We start from the raw sequence: 13,724 nt of genomic DNA on the forward strand, positions 1-13,724 counted from the left end.
CAAATTTTCCAAGCGATATTAAGCAAACGCAAAAAGTTTTTTGCATTATGAATGCATTTCAGATTATTGACTAAAGCAAACCAAACAAACAAACAAAAACTCATAGGGATCAACGTATATTTACACCAACTCGATCGTGGTAAAACTTTTGATGAAAAGATATTTTGTATAGCTCTACTTTAAGGCAGGTTTAGGTGTTAAACGGTAGCCGCTATCGTTTCGCAAATTGTGAACACAATTGAACAAAACCTCTCCCATGAACCATCATTATTCTGTCCATACAAGCTTAGCAATTGTACAATAGAGACGACAGTAATATATACATTTTGTTTTTTGACTTCATGATCCAACGAATCCAAAAAAAGAAATTGCATCACTACTCGCCCCAGCAGCTTTCCGCATATAATCACTTTTGGCTTTGCCATCGTCATATCCATCATTCTACTAATCACCTCCTCTTATTTAAATGACAAATTAAATTAAGGAGCGTTTTGATTTGTGGGACCTTCTATCATCTTCCCAAATTGCTTACAATCCGTGCAAAAGTGATTATACCAGTCCCCCCACTTTGATGAAAATTCCAAATCTCACAACTCACCACAACCACCAGCCAAGACACTCTTCGCGCTATCATCCAATACCGAAACCCGTTCACCACGTTCGAGCATCGACCATCAGCATCAAAAGCAGCGCACCACCCCGATGATGGTTGTCGACGGAAAGTGTGTCTACACCCCTTCAAAGCGCCGTGTAGAGTTCTCACTTTTTATCCTACACTCGAACCTCCACAGTTCCCATCTCCGTTATTCACCTCATTCATAACATAAAAAAAAACTAACCACACCATCCGACGAAGCATATCGAATTCAAATCAAACATGTGATACAACCGTTGGTGCCTTTTGAAACTTTTAGATACATTTTCTTCACTAATTAGAAATGGTGCTTACTTTCCAACCAAGAGCTAAGCATCCCCATGAAGTCAAATGACAATTTCCGAGCTGTGTTGGCCTTTCTTTTTCACGAGAACACGACGAACGAAATTGCGAACTTAAAACTCGACCCGATCAGGTTTTGCAATGAAGCAAAGAGCGAACAACTCTTTAACCGTAGATATTCTAACAACCAGTAGAGATTCCGATGTTATCTAGTTAAGTGAACGAAGCATATACCTTCTTTTTTTTTGTTCTGTCGGTAGTAGCTAAGTGTGTATTCTGAAAGAGAAATTGTTCCAGTTAAGTGCATACAGTTATTGGTAGTTTGATAGAAAAAAAAGAATAATGCTCGGATTTGAGTTGTACCGTAATTCCTGGTGTTTTCGTATCGTTTGCATGGTGAGCTAGATGGGAGTTTTTGTTAAATCGAATCACTAGCGAGTAGAACGAAGTCAAGTCTAGCACACGGTTCGTTGTAGCAAACGAACGGTTAAAGCGAATCATCAACATTTACTTGCTTTATTTTTTCAAAATTTCATCTGGAAACAATCATTCGTATTAGTCTTTGCAATATATAATTTTGTTTTATTACATTAAACTACTATCATCATCATCATATTATTAACCTGGAAGTGACGCACTGTAATATTTTACCGTAATCCTTACTTTGCGCTAATTGTTTTAAGTTTTAATATATACATGTAATTACGAGAGAAAGAGAGAAACATTATACTATTATTTAAACGATTATTGTAATTTTGTATAAGTATTATTATTTAAATAAAATTGGAAACAGTCCTTACAATTTATTACCGCAGTTGATTTTCGGTTTGTATGTGTTTTAATTTTTCATTTTTTCACAAATCCCTGGCTTTGTCCTTAGTTAGTAAGTAACATAGTTTGATTTTCTATATTTTTTCAGAGGAGGGTTATTGCACCTTTTATCACACTTTTTATCCTCTAACGTATCACTTACGACATAAATTCAAACAGTTACCTACACCCAACCGGGAAACGTACAATTCTGTTACAGATTATTTTATCGCATGAACGGATTCCGTAGACTACTTTTCGGTTGATTTTTTATATAATTTTGTAATGTTTACGTTCGGTAAATTTTCGAGTTAAGTTCATTTTTTTTCAAATTCACCGAGACTAGAAAACTATATCGTGAAGGTTTTATACGAAAATCTTTATTCTAAAAAACCATTCCGTTATAAGAACTGTCATTACACTTGATGTAGAAATTTATGCAGAGCATGTTGGAAACAACTTAATTACTCGATGTAGTTTGAGGATGGTAGTTTATTTCAAATTATCAATAGAGTTGCGAACTTTTTGAGCAACCAATGCACAATGGTCCCAAAGCCGTATTTAGGAAGACAAAAATGTTTGCGCTAAAACCGTTGATTTTAGGCATATGGTGTTTTCGGGAAAATTTCTTCATATTTTTTGACCGATCTTTTCATGTTAGTGAAATTAGGGTGGTCCATAAAATTGGTGAATTGAAAATGCAAACTTTTTTATTGTTTGAGATAGACCAATGTAGTTTTCTACAAAGTTGTCAAACAATCAATTTGCAGCAACTTTGCAGAAGACACCAAATTTCCATCTCTTATGGTTCATGAGTTATGATTTTTTCAAACAAGCAGGTTAGGGTGGCCCCTGAAAAATTGGTTATCTATGAATATCTTTTCATACGTTCGTTTCTCGTAAAAATAATGTTCTAGACACTTTTAGAACTTTTAATGTCAAATATTTTTGCTGAACCAACCAATTTGCTATCTTTTTTTTATTGGAAAGTTAAAGGCGATTTTCTTCAAAAAATGACACTTTTCAATGGTCAATATCTCTAAAAGGAGCAAACCGATTTTCAAACTTTTAATTCCATTCGAAAGATCGTTTTTTTTTATTCATTTGTGGTGGGAAAACTGCGAGAGCGATTTTTGTTTAAAACATTTAATTTAATTTTCAAAAATTCATATTTTTATGCAAAAAACTGCCATAACTCTTCAAATGAAGGAGATAGTATTTTGATTACTTCGGCAAAAATATGCACCATCAAAAGTTCTAAAAGCGTCTAGAACAAAAATTTTGCGAGAAATCAATGTATGAAGAGATAATTAATTATTATACGGTTTACCCTAGCTTATATTATTAAACATCAAACATGGCCTACTGGGACTATGTTACAAACCTTATTAAATATTACAATGGTTTATTTTCCCTGAAGTTCGTGATTCATAAATATTAAAAACAGAGTGCAAGGATAAATTTAATAATATTTATTGTTTAAATACCCAGTAAGTTTGACAAGTATCAATAGTTGACAATTAAAAGTTTAAGAGCTTCTTCGGGTAGAGATTCCTCAGTTTGGTTATTCCTGTTTCTGTTCATCAGCGATATAACCGGATCAGATGTAAGTAACAATCGATTAAATACATCTTCGATGTTGGCACTTCGGCTGAATTTGCGAGAATGGAACTCACGGAATTTCCTGATAGATTTGTTGCGTGTCTCCAAGGCTTCTTCACTCAACATCCCAACTGGAACAATAGAGTGTTTGACAATCGCACTACCGTGGACCAGAATTTTGTGCAGTGTTGGAGAGAGGGGATACCACCCATACTCGCTGACGTAGAGTAGTCTAGTTGATTCTAGATAGGGACGAAATGCTTCACCGTTTATTTCGCGCTTACTGTTGATTACGACAAGAATAGTGTAGATTCTTTCAAGCAACTCCTTGTTCAGTCCAGTTATTTCACACACTGTACGCCACTCTCTGAAAAATTTACGTGCAGTGTTCCCGTCATTGCTGTTACCTCCGCTTGGTAATGGTTCACTTATCCTGAGCCCAAGTTTCCGTTCATTCGATTTTGCCACTCGCCACGTTGGCTTGTCCATCTTCGATCGATAGGAAATCTTTAAGAACACCTCCATCGTCCTTATGGAGCAATGGAGAGGAGCAAATCCACGGCAAAACATTTTGGGATCATCTGGAACATGATTGTCTGCAGCGTCATTAAGTTTCCTTCCACTCTTACCACAAAAAGAGCAAGATTGCGAATTTGTCCCTGTTAGGTCATTTACTACCTTGGTATCCATCATACTTAATATCAAGGTTGAAAATATGGTGATTTTTCGACCATCGTGAGACATTTCTGTCGGTTTCAGATTTTGTATCTGCTGCCGTACTTTCTTAACTTCTGTTTGCGTAAGCTGAGAAGTTTCTTTAGAAAAAATAAGCTTGATTGGCCTGCATAGGGAAACAGACGATGGCAAATCATTGTTCCAGAAAACCTTATGTTCATGTTCTGAGATCTTTGCGGAAATCTGAAGAGGAACCAGAGCAATAGAAAATATGTGTGAATCATTGTAGTCAACTAATTCACCGTCCTCATTTTCATCAACGAAATTCTGTTTATAACGAGAATGGTTACTGCTGCCGTCACATCCCCATTTATACTTGATCTCGTATTCATCCAACGATAAACCAGTTAGAATGCTCTTTTGGCTTTCGAACAGACGCACATTAGTGTGATCTACTAAAGCTTGCAGCGAAACTTCAGCTGCCGATGGCTTTATCGTTATACCTGTAATTCAAACACAATACATTAATTATTGTACTAAACATAACTCAAACACAAAGCACCTGTAGGATACGTAAGTATTTTTTCCTCCAAAACCCTTTGGTAGGAAGGATATAAATTACATAATTTCTGCAGGCTCGATGCACGGATGTCTTTTAGAAAATCCGTTCTTACAAATAAACGCCAAAGCTTCAGTTGGTGAATATTCTTCCACATCACTGACCACATTCATGGACTGCTTTACACTACCTGCGTTTTCCGGAAACTCTGATAGATTTTTGATGATCTTTCCTGCGTCTCGAAGGCCAGAATTTGTTGCACTGGTTGCCGCTGCAAACATCAACTCCGCATAAGGAACTTCTACGCTGATATCGTGCACTTTTCTAAGCTTTGATCTCGTACTTGAGGTCTCGAAAGATTTGCGTGGTCGTCCTTTTTCAGCTTTCGGTTCTGCTAATTCGCTTACAGTTTCACACCTACTCAACCAAACCTTGTTATTCTCAAAGAACCGTTTTCTGTTTCGACAGCTCTTTGTCCACAATCTTGCAAATTTAAGTGCGAACATGCGAATTTTCTTTTTCAATTCTTATGTATTGATTTTCCTGTCTTGGAACCTGTTAACCACAAACTGGAATAGAGCTGCTGAGGAACCATTCTTGTTTAATATAACAGTTAATTAAGGAATTCCAGTAACTTACCGCCAGCCATCGCGATTTTCTTTCTAGGATTCATTCACATATATGTAGTGCTTTCAAGTATCACTTAGAAAATTTGGAAAAAAAAAACTTTTTGTTCCCGTTCTTTCAAGTAACGAACACGTGCGATGTTTTCCTTTTTAGACAGCAGGACGGACTAAAGTGACTGCGTATTCTGTTCTCTTTCTAGTACTCGTTTTGAGCACGTGGCTAATCAAAGAAGGCTTTGCCGCTGCGTAGCGCACGTGTAATGAATCAATTTAGCTTGACGGTTTCAAAGATTCCATAGCTTGCTATTATCACTGCTTTATATGGACGGTAAGTTTCAAATATACTGTGGTATGCTTTGGAATAATCTGTCAAAACCTCACCTAAAAATCACACAAAAAACATTTCACAATTATCTTTTCATGCATTGATTTTTCGCAAAAACTTTGTTCTGGACACTTTTAGAACTTTTGATGGCGCACATTTTTGCCCAAGTAATCAAAATAGTATCTCCTTTATTTGAAGAGTTATGGCAGTTTTTTGCATAAAAATATGAATTAAAAAAAATTAAATTAAATGTTTTAAACAAAAATCGCTCTCGCGGTTTTCCCACAACAAATGAATAAAAAAACGATCTTTCGAATGGAATTAAAAGTTTGAAAATCGGTTTGCTCCTTTTAGAGATATTGACCATTGAAAAGTGTCATTTTTTTGAAGAAAATCGCCTTTAACTTTCCAATAAAAAAAGATAGCAAATTGGTTGGTTCAGCAAAAATATTTGACATCTAAAAGTGTCTAGAACATTATTTTTACGAGAAACGAACGTATGAAAAGATATTCATAGATAACCTTTTTTTCAGGGACCACCCTAACCTGCTTGTTTGAAAAAATCATAACTCATGAACCATAAGAGATGGAAATTTGGTGTCTTCTGCAAAGTTGCTGCAAATTGATTGTTTGGCAACTTTGTAGAAAACTACATTGGTCTATCTCAAACAATAAAAAAGTTTGCATTTTCAATTTACCAATTTTATGGACCACCCTAATTTCACTAACATGAAAAGATTGGCCAAAAAATATGAATAAACTTTCCCGAAAACACCATATGCCTAAAACCAACGGTTTTAGCGCAAACATTTTTGTCTTCCTAAATACGGCTTTGGGACCATTGTGCAATGCTTGATGTTGCACTTTAGCAAACTGAGCAAAATTACTCAAATAAAAGGGTGTTTCGATGATTATGGGTAGGGTTTTCAGTACCGGACCCTTTTTGAGTGTACCGGTATTTCGGTACTGAGAGGTTCGGTACCGGTAATACTGGTAAATAAACGGTACCAAAGGATTTTAAGAAAATAAAAGGAAAAACATTATTTATTGGATTTAATTAATATATTATTCATAAAGATATCATCACAGATTTTCTTAAAAATACGAAGATGAAATTACTTTTTTTTTTTACAAAAACACAGATTTCAATTTGGTAACCCTGGTTGTTATCATTTGGTAGTAGACAGCGAAAGTGGTAAGGTGTTTCCTCGGCCTGAACATTATGTGTGATTCAGAGATGCCAGATTTGAAGGCATGTCTTCATTGTGAAGCCATTAGTTAAGAAATGTGATGACATTTGTTTTCCCGAAAACATTTTTGTTCCATAGCAACCACATGAAACGAACATCTTAGAAGCCTATAAATAATCAAGTTGTTTATTTATTTGATAAAAATCCACACAGTTGGGCGCAAAACCTCATCATTTCAGTACCAACAGATAACATGAAATCCTACAGGATACATTTGCTTGAAGCTTGAACTAAGTCCTAAACATATAAAACGATATTAATAATAACATAATTAACTTAATTTAAGTACAGAAAACAGAAACCGTCAGAAAGTGAATAGTGCATTATAAAACTACACGTTGTACGCAATGTTGACGTGGTCTTATATAATAAAATGTTATTTGTTAACTGCAGCAGGAGCTTGTGTTTTGTGTAGGAATTGGAATTTGAGAGGGGCTCTCTCTGTTTATACTCTTTAGTATGACTATGATTGCCCTGAAAAGAACCTTTTGATATGAACTTTAGTTGGGACATGTTCAGATATTTAACTGTTTTGTAAAATATTGGTGGCCCTGAAAAGGACCGATGGTAGTACAGACTTAAAGCTTTTGGAAGATTTGCTGATCCATCCATTGGACAGGATAATCCCATATTCTTCGGTTCAATGATTGGGCACTCGCAAGAGTCTCGACCTGTCTGCTCCTGGACAGGGGGAAACCTCAACCTTGCTACGATGAATGGGCACTCGGAAGAGTCTCGGCGTGACTGCTACTGGACACGGGTTGACTAGGTGGCTGCGACGGGTTGGAAGGACACAGTGATGGATACCTCAACGACGAATAGGCACTTGGAAAAGTCTCGGCCCGGCTACTGCTGGACACGGGTTGACCCGGTTGTTGGAAAGGCGCAGCGAAGGACACCTCAACTTCGCAACGAGAAATGGGCACTCAGAAGAGTCTCGGCCCGGTTGCTTCAGGATTAGAAGCTTTTTTGCTACCGTTTTGCTGATCGTCGCGATGGTTCTACTTTCACACAGGGGTAGTTGCTTTGTTGGTTATGTGACTAGATGAGATCATCAGATGATCAAATCAGAGATACGTTTGACATCGCCACGGCGAACCAGACGACGGATGGCAGGCTTGGTAATACCCTGGAGAAGAACCTTACGATGACACTTGGCGCCTCCTTTACCAAGACCTTTTCCTCCTTGCCACGACCAGTCATTTTTGCTTGTTAGGTAGAAGACCTACCTAACCTGCCACCGCCTTCCTATTGCTGCTTCTGCTGCCTGCTGGCGTGGTCCAAAGCGAAAATGAGTTTTACTTTAAATGATCTTTATGTCTTGTGTTTGTGTGGTTTACATGTATGAATTTTCAAGTGACACAGATGCGTCTTTTCAACTTTCGTACATTGGAAATTTTAATTATTAATTACAGTTCCTAGTCCTATCAGGCCTGTCTTAGAGAATTACCACCTTGGTGGGATTGGTTTGTTTTAAATTTGAAAAAGGAGACTACTTATAACCAGTGGCGTGCGCAAGAGGGGTGGCCAGGGGAGGCCATGGCCCCTCCAAATGATTTGTGTTTCTATACCCCATGCGCCCTCCTGATTCTCCTCATGCTAGACCTTACTATTAACGCCCTTCTATTGTTTCATACACATTAGAAAAAAAATCCATAAACATAACACACACCTTTCTTGTGATGTAGAAGCAAGTTGATTAAAAAAAATCTAAGCTCTCTGAGACAGACGCCATGGGAAGTCATGAAGTGTTTGTCAAAATTGTAATTATTTGTTTAAACCAATCTTTAAAAACTTGATTTATTTTCTAATGTTTATGCAAAATCAAATTTGGCGGAGGAATTAAAAATGATGATTTTATTTTTAAATAACACCAAGCTACAGGGGGCGCTAGGAGTATTTAATTTAAATTTGATTTGTTTTTTTTACTTTGATGATACTCATGAAACTGCAAGGCGTTTGGAAAATAAGGAAATTGAAAGTGTGTTTTTTAACATCTCTGATTCAACAGGAGAGCACCAGGGGTATTTGATTAAATTTTATATATTTTTTTTACTTTGATGACATGCATGCTTCTGGATGCTGTTAGAATGTTTCGTGAAATTAGAATGGTTAGTTTACAACTGGGGGCGCTACATTCATAAAATTCGACACATTTTTATTGGCGAATGTCCATGTAAAATTCCACATGATTTTCATGTGTCCACACATAAACAGAATCTACTCAGAAGTACACATGAAATTTATGAGTTAAATGAATAGTATGTGTGGTTACACATGAATTTTATGTGTACACATAAGAACTATGTGTCTGACACATATATATCATTTGTTTATCACATTCACATGTAGTTGAAGATGCTAATTTCAAATAACAGACTGTAGTGGTAATTTTTATACGATAGATGGAGTAGATGAAAGCATAGAGTTGATAGTTCCGTTAGAGTACGGCAGTGTGAAGATTGCATATAGACAAGGAATCAAAAATATCTCCAAATGGCAAAATGACAAGCGATCAACGAACCGAATAATAACGCTATGTCAGAAGTGCAAAGCAATAATGATATAATCTTCTTCCTTCTTTTTCATGACAAGCAGCTCGTGCGACACATCTCACTCGGGGCGGTAGAAGGAAACGACCAAATTGTTGGCAAGCTGCTTCACGAAGTAAAGCCGAACATGATACACGTGTGTCAATGGGAATATTTTTGTTATGTCTTTTCTCGATTGTCTTTTCTATATTCATATCAAGATGCCTTTTCTATATTCATATCAAGCTATGTCCTCATCCGTGTATATTGCAACAAAGCAGGCAAGCAATATATCATTATCCTTCTATCACTCGGATCGAGCTATGTTACAGAGCGAGTTTGTCATGGTAGTCGTAGCAACCGTTTTGTCTGTATCGTTGGTTGCTTTATGTGTTTGGATTCGCTGCATATAGATATTAGAATAGCGAGCTAGGACAACTATTAAGGAAGATACAAATCGGTTTTTTCATCTCTCTTTACCAAACTCTCCCTTTGGAGAGGGATGGTGAGGGGTGTATCCCCCCCCCCCCGCCCCACTGGCAAAAAGAGATGAAAACCGACCCGCTCAAGTACCAACTGTGTGTTTGAAACAGTTCTACCGATTTTTTACCGCACTTCAGTTGTTATTTGAAGGAAGGCATCCAGTCGTAGGTTTGGAAATTGCAACTATTGTTTACCCCTACCACGATATGTGCTCCTGTCATCGTTGACTTGACGATCTCGAGGGGACACGGGTGGGGTAGGTGCTGTTACTGTACCTTTCGACCATTGACAGTAATTGATGGTATGCTCCCATCCAGAGTTATGTACTTTGACTCTATGCTTTCATCTACTCCATCTATCGTATAAAAATTACCACTACAGTCTGTTATTTGAAATTAGCATCTTCAACTATGTATATCGTTGACTTCACGTAGAAGTAATACTAAACATATAGTTAAAGTACATTCACATGGTTTCTTTAATTGAATCTGATTTTAAATATTTTTTCTTTGATGATATACATGCTTCTGGAAGGCGTTTTGATTATTTCATTAAATTCAAAATTTTTGCTTTTAATTTCCTTGAAGCAAAAGGGGCGCTAGGGGTCTTAAGTTGAATTTGATTTAATTTTTAATTTTTGTTTCCTGAAATTGGAATTGTTAGTTTGCAACAGGGGGCGCTAGGGGTCTTTAATTGAATTGAATTTTTGTGTTTATTTTGATGATGAACATGCTCGTGGAGGGCGTTTGAAAAATGGGGAATTGGATGCGTGGTTTCAAATATCTATGATGCAACAGGGGGACGCTAGAGGTCTTTAATTGAATTTGATATTTTTTATAGTTTGGTGGTGATACTAATGCAACTGGAAAGCATTTATAATTGTTGATTAAATTGGAAATGTTGATTTTAATGTTCCTGAAGCAACAAAGGGCGCTAGGGGTCTTAACATGAATTTGATTTAATTTTTAATTTTTAGTTTCCTGCAATTGTAATTATTAATTTGTAATAGAAGGCGCTAGAAATCTTCATTTAATTTCTTTTGGATACCTTCATGATACTTATGCAACTGAAAGGCGTTTGTATTGTTTGATGAAATTTAAACTGCTAGTTTAATGTCACTGAAGCATGTAGTCTTTAGTTGCATTTTATTTTATTGTTTAATTTTCGTTTCCTGAAATTGAAATTGTTGGTTTGAAACAGGGGGCGCTAGGAATCTTAATTTGATTTTTTTCATACTTGGATACTAATGCAATTGGAAAACTTTTGTATGACGAAATTGTAATTGTTGGATTTAATGTCACTGAAGCAACAGAGCTAGGGGTCGTGGAGGGCGTTTTAAAAATGGGGAAATTGGATGTGTGGTTTCAAATATCTCTGCTGCAACAAGGGGCGCTAGAATTGAATTTGATATTTTGTGATATTAATGAAACTGAAAAGTGTTTGTAATGCATTATGAAATTGTAAATGTTCTTTTTAATGTCCCTGAAGTAACAGATGGCGCAAGTAATCTTTAATTAAATTTGATTTTATTTTTTATTTTTGGTTTCCTGAAATAGTAATTATTGGTTTGTGACAGGGTGCACTAAGAGTCTCTATTAAAATTCTTTTTCGTATATTGATGATACTTATGCAACTGAAATGCGCTTGTAATGTCTGATAAAACTGGAAATGCTGGTTTTAATGTAACTGAAGCAACAGGGGCGCTAAAGGGTCTTTAATGGAATTTGATATTTTTACTTTGATGATATGCATGCATCTGCAGGGCGTTAAGATTGTTTCCAGAATTCAGCATAGCTGGTTCGCAACAGGGGGTGCTAGGAATCTTTCATATTTTGATGATACTTATGACGCATTTCGCGCCAAATCGTATTCGGAGCTGGCTGCACCCTCTCAGATTTCAATGAAACTTTCTGGATGTGTGGACCTTGACTAAATATTCCACTTTGCATACTTAGTTTTTCCAAAATTTATCTAGACTAACATTTGAGATGGGCCAAACTTTTTCTGCCGATTTTTTTCAAAAAAATTTTATGGAAAAATGACAACTCCTATAGAAATTTTTTGTATGGATGACTTTTAGGAAATTGTCCAAGTTATCGAAAAAAAAATACTGGAAAAAAAATTATTTGAGACCTACACTGAAAAAAATGGATTTTTAAAATTTAAAGTCGATTTAAAAAAAAAATTGCCATGTTTGATTTGGATGAAACTTTGCCTCAAGATAGGTAATTATGTTTACTACCAACCGTCCATACATCGCGAGATGGGAACTTTTAAGGAAAAAAATATTTTCTTACAAAAACTTTTTCATGTCTGAACTAATTTTTTTTTTGATTTGCCATTTTCACACAAAACTAAACCAGTGAAGCTCAACATCATCTCAGATTCCAATGAAGCTCAATTTGCGATTCAATTTTGTCTAATCAGCACTTAAGTTCATTTTGATTAATCGAGAATTTCATATGAAAAGGGCTCATGATGTATTTCTCGCCAAATCGTTTTTGGAATTGGCAGCACCCTCTCAGAGTTCAATAAAACTATTTGGACATGTAGACCTTGTCAAAAAAAAAAATCATTCCCTTATTCTGTTGTCTACTACTGATGCAAAATTTGATAAAATGTGAGAGAAAACAGACAAGATTTTTCATATATCATTTATTTATATATTTTCAATGTTTTAAACCTATTTTCATACATGCTATTTTTTCCTTTTTCCAATCAAGTTAAACATTTTTGGTTCATCTTCTGAATTAGAATACCTTTTTGCCGCTACTTGGTCACCAGTTATAGGAACAAAACTGTGGAATTTCTGTATGCCAGATATTATATTTGTGCTGTTATATAGTTCTTCGAGTTCTTCTGACATTTCGATGTACTGTTTAGCGGATATGTACTCGAAACGTAGTTTTGTGATATTTTTATCTGTTTGTTCAACTGCCCAGTTATATAATTCTCGTGGAGTTGTTATGGTGTTTGCATAATCTCGAGCAAGACTAGCTCTCTTTGCCACCAATGGCATCACAGGGACCTTTTCCATGAGACGTTGCAAAAAAATGCCATTTTGCTTCTAATCCATGCTTTGACTGAAATCTACACAGACTAGCAAAGTTTTTTTTTTAGTTTTGTATTGTGATGCTGCCCCATCTGACATAAAAGTAATTTTAGAAAAATCTATCGATTGTTTAATAAAATCTATCATTTTTGAGATGATCAACTGAACTGCAACTGTATCGTGAGTCATTACTTCTGATATGATAATGAAGCTAACATTTTCAAGTTTATTGTCTTTCTTATAATAAACTTCAAATGGATGTATTGTTGCTTGAGAATTATTCCACAAATTGCTAGAATTTCGCCTTCTTTTAATGATTCTTTTTTATTTCTTAGAAAGATGACTGTTGTTTGTAAATAAAGTCATGAGTTATAAGTTTGTTAATTTTATCAATGAGATACGGAACAAATTCATCAACAGGCTTGATAATCGTTTCCAAATTAAAACGATCAGTATTCAGCCACTGTTGAAACACAACATCTTGTTTGTCATTTGATTCTAATAGCAAAGTAAGTTCCTCTTCAATATGTTCATTGGAAGCACACTTTTCGCAAGCACGGAAAAAGCAATCAGTTGTTCTAGTAGAAATATTACAAAGCATGTTTTTTTCTATTATTGCATCTTGTGACATAGTTCTTAAACTGTTGATCATTAATTTTACATTTTCATGAATTGTACAAATACATTACGGATGGTAGTAAACATAATTACCTATCTTGAGGCAAAGTTTCATCCAAATCAAACATGGCCATTTTTTTAAATCGACTTTAAATTTTAAAAATCGATTTTTTCAGTGTAGGTCTTAAATGATATTTTTTTCAGTATTTTTTTTTTTCGATAATTTGGTCAATTTCCTAAAAGTCATCCATGCAAC

General features: G+C 35.6%; 1 protein-coding gene across 1 annotated transcript in view; it reads left to right on the top strand.

Moving 5' to 3' along the window:
* LOC135700605 (uncharacterized) overlaps nucleotides 1-13,724 on the top strand; it is a 474,339-nt gene that overhangs the window by 440,251 nt on the left and 20,364 nt on the right. The window lies entirely within an intron of this gene.

This window comes from Ochlerotatus camptorhynchus, unplaced genomic scaffold, assembly GCF_037179485.1.
Source record: "Ochlerotatus camptorhynchus isolate MF236.1 unplaced genomic scaffold, CSIRO-AGI_Acam_v1.1 ptg000012l, whole genome shotgun sequence".
Classification (NCBI taxonomy): domain Eukaryota; kingdom Metazoa; phylum Arthropoda; class Insecta; order Diptera; family Culicidae; genus Ochlerotatus; species Ochlerotatus camptorhynchus.